At 36.2% G+C, this 14,220-nt stretch overlaps 1 protein-coding gene across 7 annotated transcripts in view; it reads right to left on the minus strand.

Annotated features, from left to right (window-relative positions):
* The window catches only part of upSET (SET domain-containing protein upSET), a 145,333-nt gene extending 131,387 nt beyond the window's left edge, over window positions 1-13,946 (minus strand). For 4 of the 7 annotated variants that reach the window (XM_071682981.1, XM_071682980.1, XM_071682977.1 and 1 more), the window contains exon 1: window positions 13,582-13,946. The gene's annotated coding sequence lies outside the window, so the exon portion shown is untranslated. The remainder of the gene's footprint in view (window positions 1-13,581) is intronic. The other 3 variants (XM_071682976.1, XM_071682979.1, XM_071682978.1) reach the window with 1 other exon arrangement.
* Between the last annotated feature and the right edge of the window lie 274 nt (window positions 13,947-14,220).

Genomic DNA, 14,220 nt, shown 5'->3' on the forward strand with positions numbered 1-14,220 from the left:
AGTGTAGACAAACACACCTACAATGTAATGAAACAAACCGAGACAAAGCAAGGGCGACGAGAAATAACCTGAAATAGCATATACAAGTCTGGCTGGCATCGCTTGCTCAACCCCGCGCCACTTCAACTTATTCAACAGTAAAAAAGCTCTTCCTTTCTCAGCAGCTGTTGCTGTCTTGCCGCAGCACACAATGGACAGCCGTCTCCTTCCAGTCAAAGCTGCTGCATCTGATGCCAGCTCAACGTCTTCAAACTTAAGCTACTATATTCTGTAATGTACAGCGTTATCACTGAAGGAGCGAGTACCCTCCGACCACATTTAGCCAAAAGGCCCCTAGGGCTTGCGCGTTATCACCAAAGAATGTCTTACATGATAGATAATGCTATTTGTTTCTGATACCCCAACCTCTCCGCATTTTTTAGAATAATGAAAATGTGATCAAAATGATGAAAAGCCCAAATATATTCAACAAATGTGACGCATCATTAATCACACCGCATAAGCTAGTGTGTTGGGGGCACACCAAAACGTTATCTAATCCAAATTTCGACCATATCGATTCATATGCCTTCATCTTGTGATAACACGGTACACATAAATGATAACATACACACACTCCTGATGGTCGATGACAATCTTATCCCAAACATCACATACCTGGTTCACTGAACTTTAAAAAGTTACCAATCTAAGTCTTTTAATACTGGCAGACATGGCATGGGAAAAATGTGCCCCAACCACGGCCATCTCGTATGACAAGAATGTAGGAGTACGAAAATTAATGAAGAAATCCATCATAGCTCATCATAAGTTTGTAGACCTCCTTAGTAGCTCTTGGAATAAAATCACTTTTCACCGACAGCTGGTACACTACCTAGGATGTGTTTACATACGTCCCCAGAGCCCGGGAGACACATGTACTTGTGAGTAGCAAGGAAGCAGCAGCTCCGAGAGATTTGGCACCATGTGGATAGCGAGGCGGCATTACCTTACCAGTTGTGGATAACTACAAGACCTTGGTTTACACAAATACAATCTATAAATAAATTTACTTGCATCTATTTCACTTTCATAATTAACATAGACTGGATGCACATCTACCATTATATATACATATATATTCCTATGAGTCCACGGGGAAAATGAAACACTTATCGTGTTACATTTTCCCCGTGGACTTAATAGGAATATCTTGATCACGCGCAAACTTGCGATCCTTTCATATATATATATATATATATATATATATATATATATATATATATATTATAAGGGACCTTCTATCAATTACAAAACAGCGACTGTTACAATCCATCCAACACCTCAGTAATATTTCACCTAAAGATGTTCTCTATTACCAGTCAACATTTTCTCCACGAAACATCACTCTTGTATCTCACAGATATGTACATATTACGATGGTTTCTGAGGCTGTCAATCCCATAAGTGAACCAGGCTTAGTGATGAAAACCAGGTTTAATTATCTCTGAATATGTTAACCAACCAACTCTGGGTCCTAACAAGTTGTCAGGTAACCCCCTTAGGCACGACGGCATGATCCTTGAGCAAGACGGTACGATGGGTAACATCTACAGTTAGGTCTGTTGTCAAAAAAGTGTTGTGTGAGACGGAGAGACCAAAAGTTTTAAGGGTGAATGCCAGCATCCCATGGATGGGAGAGGCAAAAAGAAAAGATAGTAACATGAACCAAAGCAGTGAAACTTAACAGCGCAGCTGTCTGGAACCCTCCCGATATCCAGGTCGGGAGTACCAGTAATATATCTCCCTGGTAACTGGCTACCTACTACAACCTGAGAGACAAACAGGGACAGAGAGAGAGAGTCTCGCGTCCTCTTCACCTGTATCCAACAGCATGCCTGCAACAGACGGTTCTCTCCTTGCCCCCACAACCCCCACCCTGCTACCTGACCAGTACGACCTTGGGACGTCCGACCACGATACACTGGCCACAGTAAAAACCACCCCGCAAGTCTCACCCTGGACATGCTGGAAGCACCCTAGCCTCCACTTCACAACCCCTCCACACCACCACCACATCTTTTACAAGGCACAATATATTTAAACTCATTAAAAGCGACAATGGAGTTCACTAGTTATGGGGACTATAGCCGTGGCCATCCCACCCCCTTGAGGGAGTTCCAAGCGGGAACAGACACCAGAGATACAGATAAGAGATAAAATTCGTCTACAATTCTCCTATAACTTAGTATAAAGTCCTGAAGCACAAAAGTACTGGTAAAGATTGTTTATGGGGCATGGTAGGAAAAATAAATCTCATCCAGTACTAGTCCTATCCAAAAATATCTTTTTCCTTCTTGCATACATATAAAATCTTTGAGATACCCTCTTCTGAAAATCTGCCAACTAATCATCTTGCATTCCCCCTCCAGATTATGAAAAGTGTACGTCAGAGTACAGAATACAGTACAGGACTGTACAGGAATTTCTTATCTTTTAAAGTCTTTGCCTTTCTGAAAATTTCTTCAATTTCTTTATTCAATAAAGTTAACCTCTGCACTTAATTCTGATTTTTTCTGATTTAGAATGTTTTGTCTATACATAAAATTCAGAAAATTTTCCTTAACATTCAACTGCATACTCTTAACTCTTCCACACCAAAGACTTTCATCAAATTTAGGCAGAATTTCTATGATTATGGCAAAGATTTTCATTATCAGCTCTTCAGTAGTCTGGGATTTCCGTTTCATCAATATGATATTGCACATGGCCTTTACTCAAACTCTGATATGATGGAGGAAGCACACCACCACCTCAATCCTTTTTGCAGAGAGATGTATTACTGTAATAAAAATGTTAGTTCGAATCAATACCATAATTTTCCAAGTTAGCTAAATCTAACCCAATGCATAAGTCAAATGTTATCTACAAGTTCATTTTCTAAAGTCACCTCATGAACCTAATGTCTTTTCAAGTGTTGATCCTGTGGTAATTTGGCTAATACAGTACATATTGCTCTGATTTTGTTGAACTCATAAAGTGCACAAACCTAATGATCATTCAACACTATTTAGCATGAAAAAGATATATAAAAATCTTAAACTGTTGACGGTAAACAGAAGTATTTACTTATGTAAACATAAGATCTTTATGTAAAATTATGTGCAACCCTTTATGTCTACCAACAAGCACCATATAAGAACTTCCATGTAGCGCTTAGTGTTCCTGACTGAGGTGCATTCACAAGCCACCCAGGATAGAGCACATAGGTTTGAATGCTGGTTGCTGCAATCCACAGTCAACCCAGCTCTTCATCCACCCCTAGGGGTTGGTCGATAAAATGGGTACCTGATGCAGGCTAGGATATATATTTATTTATATCTATTCATTATACATAATTGCTGTTTCCTGCACCAGTGAGGTAGCACCGGGAAACAGACGAAGAATGGCCCATCCACTCATATACACATATATGTACATAAACGCCAACATATGCACATATACATACATATGCATATCAACATAGACATACGCACACATTTCATATATACCCATGTACATATTCATACTTGCTTGCCTTCATCAATTCCTGTTGCTTCCCCACTCCACAGGAAAAACAGCATTGCTATCCCGGCTTCAGTGAGGTAGCGCCAGGAATACAGACAAAAGGCTCCATTCGTTCACACTCAATCTCTAGCTGTCATGTATAATGCACCGAAACCATAGCTCCCTTTCCACATCCAGGCCCCACAAAACTTTCCATGGTTTACCCCAGACGCTTCACATGCCCTAGTTCAATCCATTGACAGCACGTCGACCCCAGTATACCACATTGTTCCAATTCACACTATTCCTTGCAAGTCTTTCACCCTACTGTATGTTCAGGCCCTGATCGCCCAAAATCTTTTTCACTCCATCCTTCCACCTCCAATTTGGTCTCCACTTCTCCTCGTTCCCTCCACCTCTGACACATATACCCTTTGTCAATCTTTCCTCTAATTCTCTCCATGTGACCAAACCATTTCAAAACACTCTCTTCTGCTCTCTCAACCACACTCTTTTTATTACCACACACTTCTCTTACTCTTTCATTACTTACTCGATCAAACCACTTCATGTATAATGCATATGTATATTCTTTCGTCTGTTTCCTTGCGCTACCTTGCTAACGAGGGAGACACTTTCTTAATTTCTTTAACTTATCTTTAAATGACATTCTTTTGTTAAAGCTATGAACAGCCCCAAAACAAGTTACTCTCTCTTAAGGCCTAGAGTTGACGAGGCCTTTCATCCATGACTTGAACTTCTATAAGTAAATAAATGAATCAAAATATAAATATATAACAAACAAATACCACTCATTACATTTCACTGGGAGAAACAACAATGTTCATTTACAGTCTTGCATAATGACTCTTATGTACTGCGTGACTAATGGTCATTTCCACAAAATTCCTTAAATAAAAGGATGACACATTTCCTTCTCATCACTGAAATGGTGAATCACTCAAGAGGGTAAATCTACAACCACCATTTGCTCCAAAAGCTCAATATTAATCAAACTAAAAATGTAAACCACTTTTATCCAGTGTAAGTCATCCATTAAATCCATGAGTTATCTATCGAAATGCCCAACTTTACAAAAGGAAAGCATTTAACAAATATACAGCACAGTAAAGAGTATTATATGTTTATACAAGTAGCAAAGATTCTGTAGAGACAACCCTACTTTGCTGGGAGTGTGTATATCATGTTGACTGAAGGCTTGTATCCACCTACAAAGCTCAATCTATAAGTAAGCTATAATATAACACGAGCTAAGTTAACCATAATGCAAAAACATTATCATCGTACAACAGACTTCTTTACGGAGCACGAATGAAGCTAAAATGTGACAATAAAAAGTAAAATACAGAACAAGGTTCCCTTCCAGTATCAACAAATTCAAAAACTTGGCATAAGACAAACCAGGAATTTCTTTTCTATCCACAAGGAAGTACTGAAAAAATACAATATGTTTTCAATTCATAAGTAAAAATGTCTCAGGCCTACAAAGAATGATGAGTACATAATATCATTCATAACATTCCATACATGGTACAAACCAGAAGCTTAAGCTGAAAAAATATGTGACAATACCATGCTGTATAAGAGACTGCTACAGAAATATAATGTCATTAATTTCTTAATAAAAGGAAAAAATGTAGAGGTCCATGGGTTTTGACTTCTACACAATGATGTGATACAACAGTGTTGTTTGTTGTATATAGCTTTTATATATTTCACTGCAACAGAAACTTGCAAACTAATAATGGGCAATATACTAAAGCATTACAGGTCATGGTTTCAATATATTATGCTAGACAGCTAAACAGCATGTGTGTGTATGCAGACATATGACACAAGTATAAAATTTTCATTAGCCTTCTATTCTTATAACCATTACAGAGATACATTAATGCTAAAAAGAGCATTCAATGAAATACTTGTGTTGCAGTGCAGCACAGTTGTTTGGAGTGAAATACAGCTGGGTGGAAATACTTGTTTGGAAACTATCAAAACATTCATCTTTAAGTTCCATGACCAAGGGGTAATTTTAAAGTTATATTTTTTTATTCATACTATTCGCCATTTCCCGTGCTAGCAAGGTAGCGTTAAGAACAGAGGACTGGACCTTTGAGGGAATATCCTCACCTAGCCCCCTTCTCTGTTCCTTCTCCTGGAAAATTAAAAAAAAACTGAGAGGGGAGGATTTCCAGCCCCCCGCTCCCTTCCCTTTTAGTCGCCTTCTACGACACAATAAGTTCCAGATTAAATCTCATTGTAAGAAGCCCAACTTGGGCACAATCCAGAACAATGAATCTTATGCCACATAATTCTATAAAAGGTGGAAAACAACTGCATAAAGTTTATACTTGTACATGATTTAGAAACAAAGTTGTATCAAGGTAAAGCTGCATTTTAAGTATGACTTCCAACGACAAAGTGATGACAGATGAACAAAGCAATCTGCCATGCTAAGCATGCAACACAATTAATACAAGAATGGTGTCCTTGAGAAAACCTATGTTCCTGCAATGTAGCAAAATGATTCTAAATGAAATCAAAACGATAAGTGTTGTCTGGAAAATATCAAAACATATCTTCACAGTAATCAGATCATGGCTAAACGTGTGCTTTTCTTTGTTATGGGCTAGGACCAGTTCCATTTAAAACCTTATTTCAAGAGGCCTAACAATAGACAAAATTCAAGCTAAAGTTCTTTAAAGGCTGGAAAATAAGTGAGTAAAGTTTAATGAGGCTCTACTAAAGACTTTACAAGCTATGAATCCTTCAACATAGATGAAGGAAAGATGGACAATGGAAGATGACAACAAAGTAATCCTTAAGTGTCTGCCATGCTATGCAACTGACATAATAAGTACAAAAAACATTACTTCTGGGGCCTTAAACTATCAAATGCAATGCATGCCAACATTAGAAAAACTAACATTTTCAATGAATAATAAAATGAAGGCCAGATATATGTCTAAAATGTATGTATCACCATCAATGATGAAGTGAAAATAGCCTCTAAAATCATTCTAGGGCATATGTGTGTCTGAGATTACTATTTGTGAATTTTGGGAAAAGAGTTTTGCACTTGTCTTGCTCTGTCTCTAAACCCTGTGTATATGTACCATGCCTTTACTCCAATATATACATGCGCACATACACACCCAAGTCTAAGCCATATACTCACTCATCGATCAGCCACAAGGAGAAAATGAACATCTCAGTTAAGTGTGCACATCCAATCACAGCCATTCTCAATCATATGTAATCCACCCAAACCACAAGGCACCATAGACCTTTCCATGGTTTAGCCTGGACACTTCACATGCCCTGATTCAAACCAATGGCAGCACATCGACCCCTGTACACCATGTCATTCCAATCCACTCCATCCTTGCACACCTCCAGTGAAGGGAGAGTGGAGATATAAAATAGTAAAGAATACCACAGATACAGACACCAGCAAATCATGAGTGAACAATGTAGAAGTCCTGAGTAATTATGTCTGATAATCTTACCTTCTGCGAATACAAGGAAACTGAAGTCACTTCCAAAGAGTTGTTAGTTAGGTTGGATCTTGCACAAAAAAAAAAAAAAAAAGGACAACCCAATTACAGTATAATGTGCTTCAACACACTAATATTCTCACAAACAGATTACTGTTATGAGTTAGCATCACATTTCAAGGTGGGCAAAACTAGTGTTAGAAAGTGAAACATTTCAAAGCCTGCACCAATACTGTAAAGGATTTGAATTATGGGGAGAAACTGAAATCACTGAGGCACAAGCAAGAAAGGTAAACAACACCATAATCAAACTTAAAAAATCCAAAATCTCAACCTACACAAAAAAATTGCTACTGCACTACAATGCTTAATACTTTTACAAAAGGTACTCCCTATACATCAAACTGCTGCAACAAATGTGAATGTTTCCTTATCACTAAAAACAACCTTTCATCAATGGATAAGTAAACCAATCTACAAATACAGAAGTGTAATGAGTAATGTACACATCTGAATACTTGCATTATTCAAGACAAGCATGAGAACTGGTAAATACTAACAGAGTGAATTTAGGATAAAATGTTGAAGAATGACATTCCATTACCTTTCTAAGGGAAAAGTTCCTTAACTATATCTAATATAAACCAAAGTAAGTTATTTTACATTTAAAATATTAAACGAATTTCATTAAAATTCCAACACTAGAGAATGATTTTTTTCAGTAAATGCATGCACCAATCTCTTCAAAACCTTGTGTGTTCTATTTCCTAATCATCCACAAATAAATCACTGCCAATTCCTATGAGAAATCATTAGCATCGAAACATCACAAATATGAACTATGGTTGGATTTTTGTCATAATCAAAACAAACCAAAAAATATAGATATAAGAGCAACAAAAATTAAAAAACAAAAGCTGTAACTTCTGTCAAAGCTGCACCAAACCATGTTTTCACATTACATATTACACTTTACATGCCTCACATTTCTATGGTAACAAATAAATATCTGTTTGCTTTTCAAATTGTACAGAGCTGCTTGAAAGTGGACAGTAAATTTTGTGTTAAAAAAAAAAAAGTTCTTTATTACAAATGCTTGAGTAGTATAATTACTATGGTACATGTCTGCATGAGGGGAAGGCATTTAACTCTAAACCACAAATAGCACCTGGTCTGTTTTGACAGTTGCTGACAATAGCTGCTGGGTCTAAACATTTGTCTGCATGCCAAATGTCTAAACTGAAAGGCATGCTTTACCGGTATGTAAAGATGTGGCACAAGCAATTATACTATAATCAGCAATGAGAAAGTATCCAAGTTTCATTTACCTACATATTGTGAAACAGGAAGATGTGGCCCTGGCATACATGCAAGATAATGCCTCAATCTAGTCAGAGGTTAATCAATGAATAAAATTGGAGTACTTACTACTATAATAATAATTTGGCATATGCAGAACTGTAAGCACTGAGAAAGTTTCACTGAGCATCAATAATCCAATGGTGATGGTAGAAAAGCACCAAAGACGAAGGAGGCAATAAATGGCAACATACACACCATAATGAAAGCAAAAAACATCAGATTTTACTGTTTGTAGAGCAAAAAGTATAATAAATCTATCAGTTTTCCTTGCTTTAACTTATCTAATATTTCCTATCAAATGATAAGAATGACATATATTTTCAGTCTTTCTGTAAATCTTTGTCCTATGGATCCCCAAATCCACTTAGCTTTCATCCTGAAAGGGTTAGTGACAATGATGGACACAGGACCTGTAAAAGCTGTACCTCATACAGTACTGTATATATAATTACTGCGAGTGAAAGGATATGATAACAGAAGATTTAAAAGCATCTGGACTGGAGTGCCCTAACACTGACTAAGTGCTGTACCTCACACAAAATTTATGGTCTTTCATATCTCCCTCAAAAATATACCCTGAAATTCTCTTTACTAGACAAAATACAGATTTTTCATCAATGACTAGGGGTGTAGTGTAGGGAGAGGTTTGGGCAAAACCAGGGAGTGTTACCTAGTTGTGCTAATGTAATGTGATTGGGGGAGCTGTGTTCCTCCTCAGGTTACTAAGAGATCTGTCCTTTATGCATTTCAAACAAATCCAATCCCACCAGTCAAGTCACTACAGATCTCAAAATTGGTAATGTTTCAATTCAGCAATGTCACTCTATAAGCTTTACAATACGAGTTATTTTGTTTGTGCAAATAGTTTTGCATATAGACTAATAATAAGAGCAGCACAATGTGATTTGGATGATCTCTTTATCATACGACCAATGTTGATAGTGTCGAGCTAAAAAGAAAAAAAACTGGAACCTACTCAAAAGAGAAACACCCATTATAGCACCAGAACGTACAAATACCTAATTCACATTTTCCCTACCAGCCTCCATTTACATGAATTTTCATAATTTTGATTGAATACATCCATGTTTATGGAGTTTGTTGTATCTGCTGGATGTGGTTGCCTTCAGCAGACCATATATAGCAAAGTGGAGCATATAATATGGATGTCAACAAAGAGAAGACACAGTAAACAACCATAATAATCATATTTTTTAAATATCACTGACAATAGGGTAATTTCTGGCTGCTAAAGGAATGTGTGTGAGGTTTTGATAGGTTACACTGATTTCTACATGGGCTTTACTCCTTTTAAAATAATTAACCTCACATTCTCCCTGATCACCACCAACTTTTTTCCACCCTTCTTATTGTCACATATAAAACAAAATCTCTACATCATGCTCTGCCACTCTTATCCTTGTATTGTGGTGTGTGGAATCATTCCCTGTAGAGAGAATAAACAGTGGAGCAGTCACTCAGTCTGTCATGTTTGCTGAAAATTGTTGGAAGTTGAAGCATTGTTCAAACTGTACACTTCAGCTAAAATATTGAATATCAAGAGAAAACTCTGCTGCTAGGAGAGTTAAGCAAGGTTACCACAGGTTCATTTTCTTACAATCATTTCACCTATGTTTATGTTAACTGATCCCACATTTTCCAAGATTCATAACTACCACAACTATTGCCTTATATTCAACAACTAAATAAAATATCATGCTCAACTGCTTTTTTCTCTAAACACTATAATGCCAATTCAAAACAAAATTATTCAAATCCAAGGCTAGTTTCAAAACATGGCTAACCTGATTTAATACCAACCAATAAAGTAAGGACATTGATTTAATAATTCCTCCATTAATATCAAATATGAAGGTAAGCATTTTGTCTAATTTGGTTTGCTTTAGATGTACAAAGTTTACGAAACAGGACATGTGGTGGCATGATTTAAAGCATCATATCTTATTCAACAAAGAGCATCACATCTTACTCTACTATAAGTGAACTAGCTGGAAAAATAAATAAAGAAGCTCCAAGCTTTTGCTTGTACCTTAATGAAGCTATAACACTAAAGGTTATGAAGAGATGGGAAAAGTTGTACATTAAAGAAAAAGTAGGTGAAACAAAAAATTAACAGAACCTATGAATACATCACATCACCTCACTCAGCAGCTGAGATTTATCAGAATTTACATATTCTATGCCCAGTAGTCATGAATGGTAACTGAGGCAACTGCCCACATATGTAAACAAAGACCAGTAAAACTAAGCACCAAAATACAGTGATACAAAATTTATACAAAAGTATTGCTGTAGGGTTGATAATACACCCACTTGGCCAATGATATTTGTTTGTGCAATATTAACAGTTTAATTGCTATTCTGTACATATTCACGTTTCATGATAGCCATTTTGATGATATGCCATACATTTTAGTTCAACAAGATTGACCAGGGGTTGCAATGTCATGCAATATCTACTAATATCTAACAAGACATATTCAAAGATGGTATATTCCAATTGTTGTTCCAGCTACTAGCTTGGGTGAGGTTTTTGTATAATGTCTGACAAATGGGGATAGCTGTGAAGTATCCAAAATGATGTCAAGAGTAGCATTCAGAACAACTTTGTTAAAGTCCTCAAAACACATACAAAAAACAAAATTCTGCAATATCTACAATCATTTCAAAATTCTGCAATATCTACTATGATTTCAGATAACAGACTATGTATGGAACACTATTATAAACATATTCACTTGAGTCTACTCATAATTAGTTTTATTCCTTTACAGTAACTATTTCACTGTTAAGGGACAATACATCAACAGGCTACTTGCACCGAACCCATCCCCTCCCCAAAGCACCCACTTCACACTACCACAGAAACAGACCCATTGATTTGTTATAATTCTACTACACATTTGGCTCGTAATGGTAGATGGTTTTCAAAGGTTCTATTGATTTTTCCCAATGTGTTTCACCTCCAGTAATTTTACAACAATAAACCCCAAATATTCCCTGATCTCCATAACCCTTACCACTATCACTTTAAATATAAACAATAGAATGTTATGCTATAATCATGCTCTGGCACTTTTTCTAAAACATCAAGCTACATTAGCAAAACAATATCAAGCAATAACCAAAATTTACAACAGCAATGCAGAGCTAAACTGGACTTTTAACACATATACTTTATGTACGACAAACCTAGAAGGTATGTTATGATTGTAAATTTTCAAGGTCACTTCAATCACTTACAAAAATTACTAATTTTGTACTGCAGATGAAGTACACTGTGTTTACAGAAATGAAAGCTGAGGAGCCTAACATAATAATGAGGGACTAAAATGTTCAGGGAAAATATGGGGTTAACTAAAAAGCATGTAAATCACTTACAGACATCAACAAACCTTTTATAAATTTCACTGAAATTCCACTAGCAGTAATCAATCATTTTAGGACCACATCACTATATTACGTCTTCAACTGTGTCTGGAGAATGGTTTATAGCATTACATTTCATTAAATTACATAAAACAAGGTGATATGGGTTATATTTAATTGGTAAATGTGGGATTACTGAGCTTATGATTACATAATACACTTGGAAACATTTCATAAGAACCATAAAAAATTTAGGGTAAAATGATAGTAGAAATATGACAAAATCAAATTTGTCTGCTCCTTGAAGGTACATGGCCGTTAACCATCAACTGATATTTGACAAATGGCACCATTTTTGCTTTGTTCAATCACTGATGAGATGTATACCTAATCAACGATACAGAAGTGATAAATCATGACAGCTTGGGAGGTTTTGTAAAGTTTTCATTGTAGCTGTTGATTTTCTACATACAATACATACTTTAACTGACCCAACACTTTCCCTGATAAACGATTACTTTTATCTAACATTATTCATTAAAATGCAATGCTTGAAATCAAGCCTAACTATTTTAGCCATATTCTCTAAATACTCGATTGGCACAGAAGAAAACAGCATTGCAAAGATAGACTGGACTTTTCCCTACTCATAACCAACATCTAATTCAAATATTAATATTTGTCATCATGTATCAGTGAAGTCTAATGTCAAACATTCCATGCAGTTCAATGATTCTACATCAAATCATTGGCAGTTTCTTGAATCCACTACAAACAAGATACCCAAAACTAGCAGGAACCAGATGTAAACAATAACATTTCTCTCATCACAAATTAAATTTATGCTACATAAGGAAGCTACATGAGGTTTCATAGGTCACAGTGATTTCTACAACAGTTTCATCGATTTCACACAGTACGTTTTCCATGATCTTCGTAGACCTTGCCAACATCTTTTTCACTACACAATAATATAAATCCAATCATGCTACTATGGTAACATTCTAGGTTATAAACAGTACATTACAAGTACAAATTGAATTTTATGAAATTTCTGATTGATCACATTAGGACCCTTGAACTCCATGTACAGCTGCAACACATGCCGTTTCCAACTACTTAGTATTATGAAGTTAAGAAACTTGACCAAAACTACTTGAAAACAATCAGGAAATAATGCATGGTACAAAATACACACTTCTGCCTTCAAACGGCCCAACTGACACTTCCTTCAACCATCATCATATGGTTAATACACATCCATATGTAGGCACTCATTCAACTTACAAACATTTTCAGTTGGGTAACTGCTCCACACAATAATTCATGGGTTTTTATTACCCTAATGATAAGGAATGAGCCACGTACATTTAGTATATCGAATGTCACATTCCATCGATCTGGAAAATTAATAACAAACAGTCTACAAAGTCTACCATGATCACGGGTCATCTATTTTTGAGAGAATCTTAGACTACTATTGATCATTAACATCTATGACCCATGATACAGGAGTCCTCACTGGTATAGGGGTCAATACCTCCAACTGACATAAAACACAACATCGTAACTTTAGCCATTCTAATCACGACAAGCGACTAATTCCTCCATAAACTACCAAGAGGGAATAAAGTGTGACAATGTTCCCTTTCTGATGAGGAACCAACGTGGCAGTGGTTCTGCCCAAAGATACATATGGAACATCATAATAACTGATCTACGAAGCCTTTCCGCGGGCACACGCCTTCTTTTTCCTGTAAACACCATATAAGACGTTAAAAGTACATACCTTGTGGTAATTCCGCTTCAGATGATCGTAATTCACTGGTAACTATTTATGTTCTTACTTATATTGCACTCTAATCATCACTTATACACACATCACTCGAAATATACAACACTTCTGACTTAAAAACGAATGTAAACATGAACTGTCTTGTCCACATCAACAAAGTATCAACAGTTTCAGGCGACTTTAACTTATCGCACAGGTCTGAAATATTGAGCGTAAATTCATATACCATATATGAATCACTGGGCAAAAGCTAAACGGCTAACATATGTTTGTTTACATATTTTGAGTACATTGAAACAATTGAGCTGTAAAAGTTGTCTCTACCGAGCAGCCATCTTGGATATTCAAAACGGGGCTCACACGCACGGTTGGTGTTCTCTGCGCATGCGCCCACTCATCTGCGTCTCTTTCATTGTTATTGTATTTTAATATTCAATAATTATAGTTTTATAATTCTTATTCTGAATAAAGCAAGATTGAAAAATATAAGAGAACAGCCGGTTCAAAGGAAAGAGAATACAGAATTTACAAAATGAGAAGCTAAAATATCTCTACTATTTACAGAAACAGACATATCAGCTAAACGTTTCATATTTGATAATTTTTAATTTGCTTTCTTCAGGCAATACATTT

This window comes from Panulirus ornatus, chromosome 35, assembly GCF_036320965.1.
Source record: "Panulirus ornatus isolate Po-2019 chromosome 35, ASM3632096v1, whole genome shotgun sequence".
In the NCBI taxonomy this organism is placed as follows: Eukaryota; Metazoa; Arthropoda; class Malacostraca; order Decapoda; family Palinuridae; genus Panulirus; species Panulirus ornatus.